Below are 18,872 nucleotides of genomic sequence, written 5' to 3'. Positions count from 1 at the left end.
CTAGTCTAGAAAAATCCTTCAGCTTCCCTTAAGCATAGGATTGCTATATATTTCATAAAGGATGTGATTATATGTGGTCTTCCTTAAGATGCTACACTAAAAGTTCTAAACAGTTTCATTGCTATGATTTCTGATGATATAATACATTGATTAGTCTTAAGTGGTTAAAATATCACTAACTTTAAAATTTTTATGCTGCAAAATATAATGGGGGAAGGGTTTTAATGCCATCTGGAGGCATTCTAGAGAACTGAAAAGGGCAGAATCGTAAAATAATTTGGTTCTTTTAATAACATTTGAGACTGGATATGAATTTACACAACTAGAATGAAAGCGATTTGGGAGTAAGTAGCATTTTTTATAAATAATTTTATAAAAGTGGTAATTATTACAGAGACAACTTTTTTAATTTCTTGTTTTTAAAAAAATCATTTAAAAAACAAAATATATTGGAAAACTGCTAACATCCTACATTTAATTTTACAAAATGTTAAATCTCATTCAGTAGACACCAGTTCTGTTAATGCAGTTTGATGTACCGTGGAAGTTCTTCTTCTTTTATGCATTTCTAAAAAATTCTGTTCTCTCAGGGAATTGGTTGTCTGGGCTGTCCTGTTAAATTCTGTTATCTCTGGCGATCTGAGAACAGGAACGCTGGGAGCATCACCCCACATTCCTCTCTCCTCAAGCAAAGCAGGTGCTTAGCCATCCGCCTCATCGCCTCGTGAACTAGGAGGAGCAGAACTAAGCGGGGGTTGCAGGATCCTGGTAAAAGGGGAGGACTCTGACCTTGGGCCCCTGGAGGAGCTCGCCCCCTGGAGTTCTGTAGGAATTAGGCCAGAAGAGCAGCGTGTATGATCGAAGGCTCAGCATGTTACAGTCCCTGTCGGTACCTTGTCTGCGCTTTATTTAGGTGGCAGGGACAATATCCTTACTTTGTCTAGAACAAGCATGTCAAACTCTCGGCCCACAGGCCACATGCAGCCCACGATATAATGGTATGTGAAAACAATTTCGTAACTTAATGTTTTACAGTATCCTGTTATTTATACATAATTATTAATAATGAACTACAACGTTCACTAATGACTGATTACTATAATCATGTTGCATTCATTTCCCTTACGTGCCTTGCACTCAGGTGCACCATTTCTCTCCACTAATACTGGCAGCGAATATTTCAGCAGCCGATGGCCACATCATTAGTCTTGAACTAACTTGTTTGGTGTGCGCAACAGGAAATATTTCACTTTCAGAGAAAAAAAATAGATTTATTTGTGTTATGATTATTGATTTGTGAAGTTATTCAGTGTCTGGTAAGTTAATGTTCAAGAAAAAATATTAATTTTTATTAAAATGTCCTATTATTTTATGTTAATGATGACTCATTTATTTCAGCCCTTTTTATTCAGCATGTCTCTATCAAAATTTACATTGAAAATTGAAGCTTTTGTTTTTTAGTGACCCACATAAACTTACCGCTTGTTTATTTGGCCCGTGTTAGCCTTTGAGTTTGACATGCTTGGTTGAGAAGGCTCAGAAAAGCCATTCAATTTAAGAAGAAAAAATAATAGGTCCCACATTTTTGGATATTTTGCTTTTTTGCCCATTAACCATACTGAGGAGTCTGTGGATCTTAGGAGACAAAGTAAAGCCATGAGTCAGAATCAAGTAGAAAAACTGGGTCAGACTATTTGTTAAGTGGTAAGTGTATTATTTTGCTGGGGCTGCTAAGGCACAAAGTACAACAGACTTTGTACTTTGAGGGCCTTAAGCAACAAAAGTGTATAATCCCGTGGTTCTGGAGGCTGGACGTCCAAGATTGGTTTCCTCTGAGAGAAGGACGTGTCCAAGCCTATTGACAAGTTCTGCAGGTGGACACCTCCTTCCTGTGTCTCTTCTCATTACCTTCCCTCTAAGCATGTCTCTGTGTCCATTTCCCCTTTTTATAATAGTACCTGGTATCTTGGATTAGGGCCCACCTTAAAGGTCTTGTTTAATTAATTAACCCTGTAAAGCCCCTATCTCCCAGTAGTCTCATTTTGAGAGGTTAGGACTTCAGTATGAATTGAGCAGGGGGGAGGGGGGAGAGCATGCAGCACGCTGGGAGGGTGGGTTGAGGGTGGGAGGGAGCATTCAACTCCTAACATTAAAGGTCACAGTAATCAGAATGATTCTGACACCAGGTTGTCAGAAGCAGATGCACAGATGCCAGGAGATAGAACAAGGGGAGAGAATCTCAATAAAACAGACCAGAAATGATGAGCTCATGGGAGCGGAGGGTAGAAGCAGAGCAAAGAAAACGGCAGATAACACACACGGCATGAGAAAGGACACCATTTTCACACCCGTGATCCTGTGAGAGAGACGTGGCTTCAGTAACGCCTGTATATCCTTCTGTCTGTGAAACTCCGTGACCCTGGGAGTCACTTAAAACCATCCTATGAATGTAAATTGAAATATAAAGTTGGGAGCCTCCAGACAGAGAGCCAATTTCCTAGAAAGGAGTCTTTCCTCACTGGAGATGAAATCACAGGAAATCCATCATGTTAAGATTTAGGCAGTCATTGTCTGATAGGACAGAGTAGCTGAGGAACACCCAAAGATCCCTGCAGGCAATATTATTCAACGACACTATGAGTATTCATAAAGATGAAATCTGTAGTTTATGCTTAACACACACATCTCTGTCATGTACCAGTAATGCTAATGATGGGAGACCTTATATAGGATTAATTCTCCTGCAGAGAATTAACTATTAAAAAATCTGGGACAAAATAATTTTTAAACTACTAGAAAACAGAAAATGTTGGGCATTTGGTCCTTGAAAGAAGAAAATTGGATGGGTGAGATCTACGTTTATACAGCTTCTCCCCGATCCACATAGAACAACACGAACTGGAGGAGAAAGCATTATTGGCATGCAGTTCGAAGGTCAGGACTGCCAGAGTGGCAAGACAATGTCAAAGGAATGAGAAGGCTGACAGAACATGTTTGCCAAGGACACATCTGATCAAGGACTGACATCCAAAGCAAAGAATGTTTAAAACTCAACAGTAAGAAAACAACCCAAAAGTGGGCCAAAGAAAGTCCCAGACACGTCACCAAGGAAGAAATGCGGATGGTGAAAAGTTGCTCCACATGGTATGTTATCAGGGAAATGCCAGTTAGAGCAGTGATACACCTCTATTACCATCGCCAAAACATGGACAACTCCAAATGCTGTGGGGACGTGGAGCTACAGGAACTCTCAGACATCACTGGTGGGAATTCAAAATGTTAAGGCCACTTTGGAAATCAGTTTGGTGGTTTCTTACAAAACTAAACATACTCTCGCCATATAATCCAGCCATTATGCTCCTTGGTATATACTCTTAGGGTAAAGCTGCTGAAAACTTACATACACACACAAAATTTACCTCCCTTTAAAAAAAAATAAGAATAAAAACAAATTTACAGAAAGGATATATATTTATGTGGCAGCTTTTCTTCCCTATCCTATATAATAAAGAAGTAATATGCAAATTGACCATCATGCCCTTGCACAAGATGGCCACCCCCATGTGATCACAAGATGGCCATCAGAGGAGGACAATTGTGGGCAATCAGGCCAGCAAGTGAGGGCAGTTAGGGGTAACCAGGCTAGCAAAGGAGGGCAGTTGGGGGCAACCAGGCACACAGGGAACGGCATTTGGGGGTGACTGCGCCAACAGGGAAAGGCAGTTGGAGGCAATTGAGCCAGGAGGGGAGCAGTTAGGCTCACAGGGGAGTGGTTAGGGGTGATCAGGCTCACAGGGGAGTGGTTAGGGGTGATCAGGCTGGCAGGCAGGCGAGTGGATTGTGAGGGGGATGTCCAACTGTCAGCAGTTGGACATTCCTTGAAAGATCCCAGGTTGGAGAGCGTGCGGGCTGGGCTGAGGGACATCCTTACACACCCCCAACCCCAGTGCATGAATTCGTACACCGGGCCTCTAGTAATAATAATAATTAACATGTTTTGAGTCATTACATTGTCCAGGTACTAGTCTTAACATTGGACATGTTTTATTCTTACAAAAAAAAAAAACTTATTTTAGAGGCAAATAGGCTAATTAAGGTTCCTGCTTTATATAACTTCAAGTGGCAAAGTCAAAATTCAAACCCAAAATCCAAACCCTGGAAGCCAAGCTCTTAATCAGTGTCCCATTCTGCTGGCATCTCACAGTGCTTAGATAGTTTTTCTAGAGATGATAATCATTGCAGGAAAATCATTCTAGGTAAGGCCCTTAGAGGGAGGGTAGATGGAGATCCTGCTAGAAAGTCATCTGTGCCAGAAAAGCTCTAGAAATAATTAGCAAAAGGGGGTTTCCAAAATACTATGAAGTCCACAGTTTGGCGGGGTCACCATGCTTGCTCAATCCAGATTTTCCTGCCAACAGTGAATTCACTCTCGAGTCAGAGTCCACAGCACAGGCTTGTAGAAAAGGCCTGAGGGAGGCTCCTTCTACGTTTTTAGAGGGCCCTCAGTGGAGCAAAGTGACTGAGACCTGAAAGAACAAATGAAGATTTGAAATGATCTTCACAAACAAATGGGATTAAACAAAATATTCAATGCCTAGGAGGAAACATAAATAAAATGAGGCGGAAAGGAAATGTTTCATCAGAGGTACACATTGTACAGTAAAAGACTTGGAAATTATTATAAGCTCAAACTGAATCAGTGACCTGTGAAGTGTTTTGTCTCCAAAGTTAATGCATTCGTTGGAATTAATCTATAGAAAGTGCCCATTATCTAGTAGACATTCAGTAAATAGTTATTATTTCTATCATAACCAGATTCATGACTTATAAAAGATAGAAATCAACCTTGCCTTGGCAGTTGGTAGTGACCAGAGCTTATGAGAATTTTAATCTCTTATTTTTTTAAAAAAAGTGGAAAACTTAGAAAGGGTTAAGAGTGATAGAAACAAAAGTTGATATAGGTCTTCTAGTGAGCGGTGAGGAGGAAAGGCTGAATGATCAGTTTATTCTGAAGATGCCAACTTCAATGGGCACTTCTCCAAGCCTTCTGATGATGGGGCCAAGGCCAGGAGCGCGGGTATTGCCTCTCCCAGGGAAGAAGACACGGCCTAGAGGCAGCTAAGGAATCCGCCTCCACCACTGACTTCTGTTTTAAAATATCTGGAAGACCTGGGTGTCGTCTGATGGTGAACAGACTGGGCCGAGATGATATCCAGAGCCCCTTTCCCGGCGTGTCACGTGCAATTCTGTGAGGAGTTTACAGAGATGAAAGGTGAAATATGTTCGTGTCAATGAAAAGAGTTTGTCTTCATCAGTCGAGGCTACTATGAAAACCACAGCATCCTGGGTAGCTTGTAAACAGAATTTGATTCCTCGCAGCCTGGAGGCTGGGAGTCTAGGATCGAGGCTCCGGCAGCTCCATTCTGGCGATGGCCCGCTTCCTGGTTGGTCTTCTCATCGTGTCCACACGTGGCAGAGGGCAGAGGGAGCGGCAGTCAGCTCTCCCCTGTCTCTTCCTCTAAGAGCATTAACCCCGTTCCTGAGGGCTCCACCCTCATTGCCTAACCCCCTCCCAGGGTCACCTCCTGATGCCATCACATTGGGGGTTTGAGTTTCAATTTGGGAATTTTGGAGGAAGTCAACAGTATTCCCAGTTCATAACAGTATTCATTAAAAAGATGCCCATTATGGGGCTGTCTTATAAAAGGTTAAATAAGAAGGAGAATATTCAGAGGAACAATTATGTGCTAAACATATAAAGGCATGTATTACTTATGCTTGTGCTTTTACTAATAAGCTTCCACAAACTGATCTGGAAGTTGAGAGATCTACATTCCTTTGAGAACTATTACCAAAAGATGTTCTTTTTTCCAGAGGAACTTGAAACCTTCCTGATGTTTATTTTGGCCGTAGCAACCCGCGTTTAAAATGATGAACTGCGACTGCTCCTTTATTTACGAGCGCTCTGTCCCCAGAGGCTCCCTTCCATATCTGTTTAAGTGATTTGCCAGGATCCTGTCTGCTAGGAAAGTGAGAAGCCTAGTGTGCAGCCTTTGCCTAGAAAAGCTCTGCCAGGTCCTGGTTCTGCAATCTCAGACGCCGAGCATGGAAAGGGGCATTGTGTCTGATGAGCAAACGGGGCTGAGGGCCTCTGAGAGGCAGGAAGCCGTGGGCCAGCACTCAGGTGCCATGCGTGCAGGAGCGGCTGGCAGAGTGGGGAGGAGGTTTTGTCAGTCTTACCTGAGGGAAACTAGACACGAAGATATTGCTTTACTCTCAGATCAGAACCCTAAGCGAGCCCAAGAATGTGTAGGAATTACGCCATCACAGAACAAGGCTGCACACCTTAGCTCCCAAGTCCTTACACCAGACTGGAAGGCCCGTGGTCTTGGGGGGAAGGAGGGGCGACATCTGCCCCCGGGCACCTCCCGTTCCCCGGAGAGTCACGCTTCTCTCTGCTCTGTGCATGCGACTCCATCACACCCTACCTCCCCTCAGGATGTTGTCTAGATCAGGATTTCTCAAACTTGTGCTTTGTAACTTAATGTTTTGTGAGTTAACTGTGATAAATACACGGAACATGAATCATCTGAACCATTTTAAGTATGCAGTAGCCCCCCATTCCAAGCCCAGCCTCAGATGCTGAGACTGCAGGCGGTACCGAACCCTCTGTGCACTATGGCTTGCCTGTGCACACGTAACTTGCCACTTACAGGAAGCACTTTACGGCTTCTCTCTGGAATATCCAAATTGTCAGCTTCACCACTCTTGTGCTTTGGGGCCATTATTAAGTAAAGTAAGGTGCGACACCACGACAGATGATCTGATCACGCAGACGACTCCTCAGTGACGAATGGATGGGGAGCGTCTACACCCCCAGAGCAGAGACGCTGGACAGAGGGATGGTTCACATCCTGGGCAGGATGGGCAGGATGGTGCAAGGTTTCCCTACACTTCCCAGCACAGCACACGATTGGAATTTTGCATTTAATACATTTGGGCCCTGGCTGACCACTGGTAACTGAAATGGCGGAATGCAAAACTGCGGTAGGAGGGCCACGGGACAGGTCAGCAGCATGAGTGCGCTCACATTGCTACCGTCACCCCGTTCCCAAAACTCTTCATCTTCCAAACAAACTCTGTACCTATTCATGTGCCAAATTAATAACTGCCTTAGCACACAACTCCCCGCCGTCCCCTCTCCCCATCCCCCGCAGCCCCCACCCTCCTTTCCCATCCTCTGAGCTTGCCTCTAGGCTCCTCCTGGAAGTGGACTCTACAGTATTTGCACTTTGGTGGCTGGATTATCTCACTTAGCAAAAAGTCTTCAAGGTTCATCCATGTTGTAGCCTGTGTCAGAATTTCCTTCCTTCTTAGAAAAGGAATTTCCTTTGTAAGGCTGAGTAATATTCCCTTGTGCATATGTACGTTTTTGTTTATCATCTACCCATGGACATTTGGGCTGCTTCTGCCTTCCACTGTTGTGAATGATGCTGCCTACCAACATAAGTGGGCAGCTATCTCTCTGAGTCCCTGCTTTCAATTATGGATATAGGTGTAAACTCATGTCAGACTGTTTGAACACAACCCACACAGTCAAAAGCACATTTTACATCATATCCCACCAGAGTGTGTATCAGAAGCAAGTGTCACAAACATTACCTACCGTGACTCTGACATCTTTCATCTCTCTCTATATATAAGGCTAATATGCTAAGTGCCTGGCTGTCTGACCAGTCCCTACGATGTGCCCTGACCACCAAGGGCAGACACTCAATTCAGGAGCTGCTGTGACCTGGTGACCACAAATCAATACTTGGCTTACCTCAAGTGGGACACAGGCCCTGCCATCACCCCCAGAGAGACAGCCCACCAAATGACAGCCAGTGCTGCCTAGACCTCATGGCACAAAATGTGGCCCACAGCCCAGCCCAGCCTGGAAAGGGTCGCTGTGGGCACCAAGTAATGATGTGACGTAGCAATGCCTGGATTCCTCTCCCTAGTGACGACTAGCTTCCTTGCAGTTTCTATAGCCAGGAACAGGACTTGCTATATAGCAAGTGGAAACATTTCACACTGCAACCAAATGTCAGAAGTGTTTTCCCATGCCTCACCTCATTCGATCCTCACAGAAGTCCCGGAGTAGGTAGATAGGAGACTCAGTGGAATCCTATTTTCTTTTCATTAGCCAGAAAACAGAGATTTAGATAGTTTAGAAACTTGACCCAACTGAAGAGATGTAAGAAATGGTGGACCTTGAAAATGACTTCAGGTTTTCTCACTGCACAGAAGAGAGTCAGTTAAATGTTTTACCCTTTGTTCTCCCTGCGTGATCTATTGTACAATAATAACCTACTCCATGTTGATATTTACTGCTGTGTTGCTGACAATTATCTGACAGAGAAGTTGGGGTGCTTCTTTTTGCTCTGTGCATGGAAAAAGGTTAGCTACATCAGAAAGCAGGTCTAATTAAGCAAGTTTATTCTATAAATATAAAAGGCCAAGTTGACTCCTGCATGAATGATATATATATAAAGCTCTCACTGGCACCAATCGCACACATGTATTTCCATCTGTCATTGTCAATTGTGAATTTAGTTAACACTTCTATTATAGAGAAAGAGCAAATAGCGATATTAAAATATTTCTTCTATTTAATTCCCTTTCAATGTGCATGAATTCATGCACCAGGCCACTAATTCTTTATAATATGTTTAAATGTAGGTCATACCACACAGACTCACTTTCGTCAGCCATGTTCACAAAATACAACAGTTGCTGACTATTGACAAGACAGTGTGTGCCCAGGGCAGGGAGGAGAAGGCAGTGACAGTACTGAGCACTGCCCTGTGCTAGCCCTGGCTGTGTCACTATGGAAATGACCTCTTCAGTCCACCCAGTGGCCTAGTTTTCTTCCCCCATTTACAGGTGAGGAAACCAAGGCTGAAAGGGATCAGAATTTTGACCAAAGGTCTGTATCCAGTGACTCAGTTTTTACTCAGATCTGTCAGCTGCAGGACGTGACTAGCTTAGGGGGCACCCTGCAGTCCTCCCCTCAGAACCCACATGCATTCCCCCAGGACGGACGGAAGGAAAGAGTGGGACTCTGTCAAAGTTCAAGCAGCAGGTACTTGGAGGTGTATATCCTACGAGAAGGTAAAGCTGTTCCATGACCCCTCATTAGACCACTGCCTCGTTCACGATGGTTAAGGCAGACGGAGTACCCACAGGGAGTTTGCGCTTTGCAGTGACTCCCGGTGAGGGAGAGGTGAATGAGCACACAGGAGCAGTCTGCGCTCTCCGTAGCTTTGGCAGATGGAGGCGTTTTTCTGGGAGTCACTGGGACTGTGGGAAATCAACAAATGTTACCATATTCATAATCAATAAATACTGCCTGATATGAACAGACGGAGCACACATACTGGCTTCATATGTTTGTTTTCAGATAGCTTCTTCATGACCTGGTGTTGAAGCCAGGCCCAGCATTTAGAACAGAACACTTACTCAACAAGGAATCATTAGCATGAATAAATGAATGTGCGCAGTGACGCAGGATGGTTGGTGTACCCTTGTGCCTTTTATGTATCTTTTCCCAGAAATACCATTCGCTAGGATTGTTCTTTCTCATCTGCAGACTTCAGAGCCGATGAACCTCCGAAATGCAGAGCTCATATATGTGCAGACCGGGTTCTGTCCCTTCCCCGCTGTCCCCAGATCAGCTTCCCTTTGGCCTCGTGCCCCAGTGCTCGTCCCCCCCCCCCCCCCCCCCCCCGGCAGCCGCCCCGAGATGATGCTTCCGTGTACTCAGTGCCTGTTCTGCGCCAGGCGCTCTCGTGAACACGGTGTCTTATTTAATTCTCATGACAATCCAGTGAGGTGTATTATTACATTATTACGTCTCATCTTCCTGAATGGAAAGTCGAGATCTCGGCGAAATGTGCTGGCTTGCGGAGGTCGCACAGTTGGCAGAGCCGGAATTCCGGCCAGTTTAGGCTGCAGAGCCACTTGATGGCACCCCTTAGATCTGTGGTCCAGTGCGGAGGGCACAGGAAGTGGGAGAGATATTGAGGAGGAAATCCCGTTTTGAAACACAGGGCTGGTATGGCCCTAGAGCTCCGGGTACCTCCACATTTCCCAGAGATTCCGTCCCAAAGAGCCTGAAGGCGGCTTGCAGAGGAGATGGGAGGAGGCCTGGTTACAGGCAGTGGTAAAGGGGAGCTTTCTGCTCAGGGATGGAGGTCGGGGCCATAGCAGGGAATGGAGTCTAGAGTTCACCGGGTGGAAATGAGAGGATGGCTGCCCGGCCCGGGCCCACCTGCTCACCTCCAAGCGCCTTCTGCTGTTGGCCAGGATATTTCGGCCAGCAGTGGTCACATGATCCCATCAAAGCATGTCAGGTATTTAAGCCTCTGCCCGCACAGTTCTACCACAAAACTCCACCCCCACTTTTAGCTTCTTAAATGACTGGCATGTTCAATGACTGGCATGTAGGGATAATGGGCGCTGACCAAACTTTCACACCCATGCACACGCTCACGTTTCTACGTTAAGACATTGCTGTTTAACAATGAGAGGGAGGCCTTTCTTTAGCAGAGGCCGGTGCCAATGTAAACGCTTAGGGGACTCGGAGATAGCAGGGACTGAGCACTAACTCTGTGCCCGGCTGTGCACCGAATGCTTTGTAGACACAGGATCCCTACACAGGATGAGGCAGCGCTGTGCAGAGACCGCAGGGTGAACTACAAACCCTGCAGGAAGAGTCGAGTCTTTGAATTCGAATAGCATTTCAAAAAGTAGGCAGCATGAGAACCTCCCTCTTTACAGATAAAGAAACCGAGGTTCGCAGGTAGAGCCGAGCCAGTGTCGCCCGGGGGGTCTGACTTGAAAGCACTTTCTGTGACGTCGTCTGGCACTCAGGCTCCTGAGCGGGCCCTGTGGACCCAGCTCTGCTGGGCACCAAGGCTGGCTCCCAACTCAAAGGCAGGTCAGAGGGCCAGATGGCAGCACGTGAAAGCCTGTGTCACACGGAGGCTAGATGACTGGATCGGTCAGTGGCCTCTTAAGAAGGGGAGAGAGTGTTCTTGCTTTGCTTTTGGAGTTTTTGGAGGGCAGAGGGAATAATCAGTAGGTGAGACAAGAAAAATACCCATTGTTGGGTGGTTCTGACAACCACACAACTTCACTTCTTGAAGCAATATGCTGCTAACTTCATATAACCCCAGAAGTTGTAGACTGAAAACAAAAAGATTTTTAATGGGTAAATACATAAAATATTATTATTCACGATTTTGGGGAGAAAAACATGTATTTTGCATTTGAACCCAAGAAAAAAAATATTTTTTTCATGAGCCAATTGTAAAAATAGAGACAGGCTCTGATTTTGCATTTGCTTGCCTTTTGACAGTTTGGGCTAGGTCATGTGACCTTCACCCTCCCCGCCAAAAAAAATGCACTGAGCATTTACATGCGTTAGGCACTCTTCTGGGCATTTTACTTATATCATTCTCACTGCTCTCCGGGTGGTTATCCCCATTTACAGATAAGGGAATGATGCACAGAGAGGGTAAGCGACTTGCCCAGGGTCACCCAGCTCGTATGACAACTGGGAATTGACTCCTGAGTCCATGCTTTTAATCACATGTCCATACAGCCTCAATTTCAGCTGTTCAACCTCAAAATCTTTTCAAAATACTGAATATTAACGTATCTCTGAATAAGGGAACAGCATTTCCAAATTATGTGTCACTCCTGAGTATGCTAATACATAGACAATGGAAAATACACTTGAATTCATAATTAATGTAATTAAGATCTTTCTTAACTATCAGAATGTCCAAGAGGTCATCATTTTAGTACAGTTCAGAGTACATTTGAGTTCTATTTTTTTAAATACTGTTACTAATCATGCTAAATCACCTCAAAGCAAGAACTGTGGAGAGAACACTCAGTGCCTTGAAAATACTAAATTCAATGTTCAGATTTTAAAGAAAAAGGGTGAATTAAAAAGAGTATTTGTGTGGTTTTTGTTGCTGGTCTCTGACCCCGTGTTGCCCGGGCAATGACGTTTCACGTTCTGGACTCAGGTGGTGCCTGGTGAGACCTGAAACCTGCTGAGCTTGTTTAGGGTGGGAGTGCGGGTGCTCTGCGGAGCTTTTAGCGAAGCTGATGGGTCAAAACTCAACGAAAGGAAGGCCAGGAGAGGTGGTGCCCGGACAAAAGCATTCAGAGGGACGGAAACTTCTCTTCTTCCAGGACTTGTAAATGGATGTCTTTGTTTTTTTTTATCCCTTCTGTTTAATTTTCAAACTGGGATTGCCAGATAAAATACAAAACACCCAATTAAATTTGAATTTCAGATTAAGAAGGAATAATTTTTTAGTGTAGTTCTGCCCATGCAATGTCTGGGAATAATTATTTAGTATAAGCATGTCTTATGCAATATTTGGAAAATACTTATGCTAAAAAACATTAGTGTGTTTTTTTACCTGAAATTTAAATTTAACTGGGCATTCTGTATTTTTTATTTGCTAATTCTAGCAACCCTACCAAACACCACACATAAAGCTTAGTTAGGTCCAACTAACTCAAATCCATAATTTATTGAATAATAGAAGACAGACAAGGTGAAGAAGTGAGGAAGGGGAAAAAAGAGAAGGAGAAATAGAAAAAATAATACAAGGAGAGAGAGAGAGAGAGAGAGAATATGAGAATGAATTCTGGCAATCTGCCAAGTAAAACAACTAACATTTTGCAAGAAAGAAATCCTGAAACTGAGGTCATGGGATGGAAAAAGTTTGTTTCCCAGACTCCAGCCTGAACATCGGCCAGAAAGAGAAAGGCATCCTATTCACATCTGAAGAGCAAAGCTCGTCCAGGAATGGAAAGATTTGGAATTTAAAGGCTCTCAGCTCCCAGCCTGGTCAGAAACCACAATTCGTTATTAATTGCAAGGAGGATTTGGGGTTTTCAATAAGATGCCTCAGTAATTCGATACCAAAGAAGCTTCCTAACTTCCGTTTACCTTACTAAGATGTGCTTGAAACTTTCTGGGTAACCTTTTGTCTGTCTGCTTTGCACTGAAATGCAAAAACCTGTCAGATACCTGACATGGAGAAGAACTTACCTCTTTAAAAATCACACAGTGCTGCTGAGAAACATGAAGATGCTTCTTCTTTTTAATTAGAAAATATTAAAGGACAGCTTCCAAACAGATTGTTTTTCTTTCATCTCTAACCAGACAAATTACTATAAGCAAGCAACTCTTGCCTTAATCTGGACACGTCACAGATGTGACACTTCTGTAGGAGATGGCTTTTTAACTGTGCATGGGAGGAAAGAACCTTTGGAGATTTTAGGATGTTATTACAAGCAAGTTTACTAGTTTTTGACTTCCTGAGCCACCGCTGGAGCCAGCCTTCCCCGGGGTAAGAGTATCTCCATATTACTATTACATCTTTCAATTATAAGATTTGTACATTCTGGGGAATATGGCCTTTGAACTTGTACTGTCTATTGAGTATGCAAATAGGATGCTCTATAAAATGGGAGAGAAACTGACATTTTCTGTCTCAGATGACCCCAGGGGCTGCTGGAGCAGAATTGCAACTTCCCATCATTTGAAATAAAAGGGGAAAAAAACATTTTTTTTGAGAGGCATTTAAAGGGCTAGGCTTACATCTCACCTGAGAGCTACACAATTAGGTGCTAGGCTCTCAGTTCTGTAGTTTTGTATTATTGTTGATGCTTTTAAAACAAATTGACTTAACAGTGCAAGGACTTTTCTCATCAAAATAATTATGAATCTGCCTGAAAATATTTTTTAATATTTGTGAAATATGAACCATCATTGCATTTTCTATCATCTTTTCTCCATCCTGCTGTTGTTTTATAAAGTACATTGGAGGTTAATTCAGAGAAAGAACGGTGTTATTCTGTATGCTTCCCTTAAAGAGGATTCAAAAGTCTCTAAAGCCAGTCTCTCCCCAAAGAGCCGGAGATGGCACTGCCAGGCCTGGCTGCCCGTGGGCCTGCACCCGGATCTGCAGGAGCCACACCCAGCAGCCTGTGAGAGCAGGTGAGAAGCAGGTGCGGTTTTGATAGGAGAACTCTCCACAGGAAATTGTCAAGTGGCATAAATAACAGAGAACCAATCAGTTTGGTAAATTTAAGTATCCCATCCAACTTGTTTGTTTGTTTGTTTATTGATTTCTTTTTTTTTTTTTTTTTTAAGAGGAAGGGAGAATAGAGAGTGAGAAACATCAGTCGGCTGCCTTCTACATACCCCCTACTGGGGATGTGTCCAAAACCAAGGTACTCGCCCTTGACGGGAATCGAACCTGGGACCCTTCAGTCTGCAGGCCAATGCTCTATCCACTGAGCTAAACCGGTTAGGGCCAACTAATTTATTTTCAATCCAATTTCCTTACCATGGTTCTTAGCCAGGTGCACATCAGATCACTGGGGAGCTTTGTAAAATATTAACCCGGTGCCCTGCAGTCTCGGTCAGTCAGGACTGCCCTAACATATGGCCTTGGATGAAAACCATTCTCAGGAGGTCCCAGAACAGCCAACCATCAGAATTACCAAAGGGGGCCGAGACCGGTTTGGCTCAATGGATAGAGCGTCGGCTTGGGGACTGAAGGGTCCTGGGTTCGATTCCCTTCAAGGGCATGTACCTTGGTTGCGGGCATATCCCCAGTAGGGGGTGTGCAAGAGGCAGCTGATTGATGACTCTCTCTCATTGATGTTTCTAACTCTCTATCTCTCTCCCTTCCTCTCTGTACAAAATCAATAAAATATATTAAAAAAAAAAAAAAAAAAAAAGAATTACCAAAGGGGCTTTAAAATGCAGCCTCCTGGGCCCCGCCACAGAAATTCTGAATCACTGTGGCTGGATTTGGGTCTAGGAAGCTGTATTTTTAGGAAATCTTTCAATTACTTTTGTTGATTAGTCAGAATTGGAAACCACCTTTGGCCTAACTGAACCACATTCATTTCAGCAAAAAAGGAGTGTGGGCTATTGAAAAAGAAAATAAACTAGTCAGGTGTGCAGGGTCTGTGGAGCAGCATCCTTCATTCCTATTGTTTTCACCTTAAACTGTCTCCTAGTCCATCCCGCCTTCCTGGCCGCCTGTCTGCTACAGCTGGTTTCTGACATCAGTACTCGGAGGTCACCTTGACCTATCTGCCACTGAGCCAAACCCATGAGTGGCCCTTTCCCAGTCCTTAACTTCCTGATGACTTTGCAGCCCTTGACCTGTTGATCATGCCTTCTTTGAACCATTGATTCCTTGTCTGTCTCAATACTGCATCTTCTTGGTTTTCTTACCGGGCTTCAATCTTTGGTGCCTTTTCTCTATGACCTCATGGAGATCTCACCCATTCCTATCTCTCTGTCCAGAAACCTCCCAGATGGAGATCTCGAATTCATGATTTCCTTGAGCTCCTAGGGAGTCTATGTAGACATTCACTCAAACCTCAAACCTTACATGTTCAGAATCTCATATTCCTCTCCATCTCCCCACAGACCCTTCCTGCGCCCACTGCTCTTTCTCTTATATGCCTATTTCTGCTAATAATGCTACCCAGACTCAGAATGACAGGTTCTCTTCCCTTCGTTGGCCTCCAGATTCAATCACTTGCTATATCCTATCACGTTCTATTCCCATGGCTTCTCCTATCTTCAGCTTCTCCAAAGTTCCTATGGCCACCCCTTTGTTTAGGCCTCTGATGCTTCATTCCCCATCCTCTGGAGGAGCCTGACTGCCCTGCCACCAGTTTCTTCATCCAGTGCTGCTGTCAGATTAATTCATTCAAAGTACAATTCTGCTCATGCCACTTCTCTGCTTTAAAATGTTTGATAACTTTGTACTACCAATAATGAAGTTCAAATTCCAAGTGTGGACCTAACTGCCCTCCCCGCAGGCTTGATTGCCCCTAACTGCCCTCCCTTGCAGGCTTGGTCCCTCCTAACTACCCTCCCCTGCTGGCCTGATCATCCACAACTGCCCTCCCTTGCAGACCTGGTCCCTCCCAACTTCCTTCCCTTGCTGGCCATCTTGTGTCCACCTGGGGGTAGTCATCTTGTGTGTTGGAGTGATGATCAATTTGCTTATTACTCTTTTATTATATAGGATAGAGGCCTGGTGCATGGGTGGGGCCAGCTGGTTTGCCCCTAAAGAGTGTCCCAGGTCAGGGTGGGGGTTCCCTTGGGGCATGGGGCAGCCTGGGTGAGGGGCCTGTGGTGGTTTGCAGGCTGGCTACACCCCCCTCCCCCCAGCGACCCAAGTGGAGGCCCTAGTATCTGGGATTTATTTATCTTCTATAATTGAAACTTTGTAGCCTTGAACAGAGGCCAGGGCAAGCCAGGGCGGGCAGAAAGCTTGGCTTCCTCTATCACCAGGGAAACCCAAGCCTCCTGCTCTCTCCAGCTCTGTGGCTGCTGCCATTTTTGTTGGGATTTATTTATCTTCTATAATTGAAACTTTGTAGCCTTGAGTGGAGGCCAGGGCAGGCAGAAAGCTTGGCTTGCTCCATCGCCAGGGAAACCCAAGCCTCCTGCTTGCTCTGTGGCTGTAGCCATTTTTGTTGGGATTTATTTATCTTCTATTATTGAAACTTTGTCGCCTTGAGTGGAGGTCAAGGCAGGCAGAAAGCTTGGCTTCCTCCATCACTGGGGGCAACTCAAGCCTCCTGCTCTCTCTAGCTCCGTGGCTGCCACCATTTTGGGGGGGATTTATTTATCTTTTATAATTAAAACTTTGTAGCCTTGAGTGGAGTCCAAGCCTGCCAGGGTGTGCTAGAAGCTTGGCTTCCTCCATTGCTGGGGACACCCAAGCTTCCTTCTCGCTTTGTGGCCATAGCTATCTTGGTTGGGTTAATTTGCATACTTGCTCCTGATTGTGGGTGTAGTGGAGGTATGATCAATTTACGCATTACTCTTTTATTAGATAGGATTATATACTAATTATTGTATTATTTTTCATATGAACAACTGTAAACCTACTTTTGCCCTACCTGTATATAAAAAGAACACTAAACCATGGGCTAGTGGGATTTATTCCAGGTATGCAAGGCTGGTTCAATATTTAAAAGTCAACCAATGTAACCTACATAAACAGGCTAAAGAGTAAAAGACATATGAGCATATCAACTGATGCAGTGAAAATATTTGACAAGTTTCAACACCAATTCATTACTGAAGCTCTCAGTGCATTAGGAAGAGAGGGGAACTGCCTCAGCCTCAAAAAGAGCATCTACAGAGTACTGACAGCTAGCAGCTGACATCATACTTCATAGTGGACGAGGGAATGCTTTCCCGCTAAGGTGGAGAGCAAAGTAAGTGTGTTCACCATCACCACTCTTACTCAATGTAGCACTGGAGTTCTAGCCGCTGCAATATGGCAGGAAGAGGAGATGGAAGGTGTCCGTATTGGAAAAGAAGGACTAAAACTGTCTCGATTGGGAGACAGCATGATTGTCTACATAGAAAATCCCAGAGAGCCTACAAAATAGAATGAATGAGGACTGTAGTGTTACAGGATACAGGATCAATACACAAAAATAAATTGCATTTCTATGTATTGACAAGTAGACACAAAATTTTTTTTAAAATACCATTTTAATTGCTTCAAAGAAAATGAATACTTAGGTGTGAATATAACAAAATGTGTACAGTGTCTGTGATGAAGATTACAAAATACTGATGCCTAAACTTCTCACTTGGTGCCTACTCATGTGTGGAGCAGTGTAGAGCGGTCTCTCCTTGCAGAGAGTGCTAGGTCTGGTCAATGAGGAGCCTTGGAAATTGGGTAAATATGTACTAGTAAAAGGTCAAGTCCTTAAATGGATAAAAATTATTGGCAGCACCAATACTGATATAAAAGTTTTCCACTGTCTCAATATCTAAAGCCCAAGAATGCCAGACCCCGAAGGTGAGTCAGAGTGTTTGGATTCTGTTGCATGAATGTAGTCAGCCAGGCTTAACACCCTTAGAGTTGAGATTGAGGTAGAATTTCCAAATGCTGCAAACATTATGGACAGCCACCCAGCCCCAATGCTGGGCAGTTCAAGACATGAGTCACAAGTGGGCTCATGAAGAGATGCCCAGTTTGGCTCGGGCACTCCTTCATTAGTGGTGTTGGAAAACACACAGGCCTAGGAGCAGGGCATGAGCTTTAAAAAACACAACTAAGCCGCTGAAACAGAAGTCCAAAGCAAGGACAAGAGATGCCTGGCCAGAGACTATGGCACAGCTTGCAGGAGGGTTTTTAAGTTGGGAAGACATCTAGAGATGATCTGGTCTTGGAACTTGGGGTGAGGTCCAGGAATAACAGCACTCTGCCATTGCCCAATCCTGGGGATGATGCACACTTGGAATTCTATTTTGAACAGACAGGGACATACAGAGACGTTTTAGAGAAGAAAGAACAGATGCAGATATCATAGAGCATCACAGATGAGACATTGTGATACAGACAGTAGATATCTGGGAAGCATGCAAATTCACAGTTTGTTTACTCCCGTATTTATGTTCATAAAGTGATGTTTTCAAAGCACTTTCTATTCTGTTAGATCATGTTTTCTTTAGCAACCTGTGAAGAAGGCAGAGTTGGTTTTATTATTCCCATTATAAAAAAATCACAAAGAAGTTTGTGGTCATGTAGTTAACATCTGAAGCAGGAGGAGAATTCAGATCCTTGGACCCAAGGATTCTCAGCTCTGAAGCCTTGGCAGAGCTGGCAGACCCTGAAAGGAGTTTTCAGGACCTGGGTCTTCAGAGGGACTTATTTTTCTCTTGTCCTGATCCCAGGGACCTTTCTGCAAGAGCAGGACTTCTTGCTCATTTAAAATAAGATTAGCCTTTGCAGTGG

At 44.3% G+C, this 18,872-nt stretch overlaps 1 protein-coding gene across 2 annotated transcripts in view; it reads left to right on the top strand.

Moving 5' to 3' along the window:
* The window catches only part of AFF3 (AF4/FMR2 family member 3), a 459,937-nt gene that overhangs the window by 319,650 nt on the left and 121,415 nt on the right, over window positions 1-18,872 (top strand). The gene's annotated exons all lie outside the window — the stretch shown is intronic.

This window comes from Pipistrellus kuhlii, unplaced genomic scaffold, assembly GCF_014108245.1.
Source record: "Pipistrellus kuhlii isolate mPipKuh1 unplaced genomic scaffold, mPipKuh1.p scaffold_m20_p_27, whole genome shotgun sequence".
NCBI lineage: Eukaryota > Metazoa > Chordata > Mammalia > Chiroptera > Vespertilionidae > Pipistrellus > Pipistrellus kuhlii.
The sequence above is the reverse complement of the archived record's forward strand: the minus strand, read 5'-3'. Positions and strand labels throughout refer to the sequence as shown.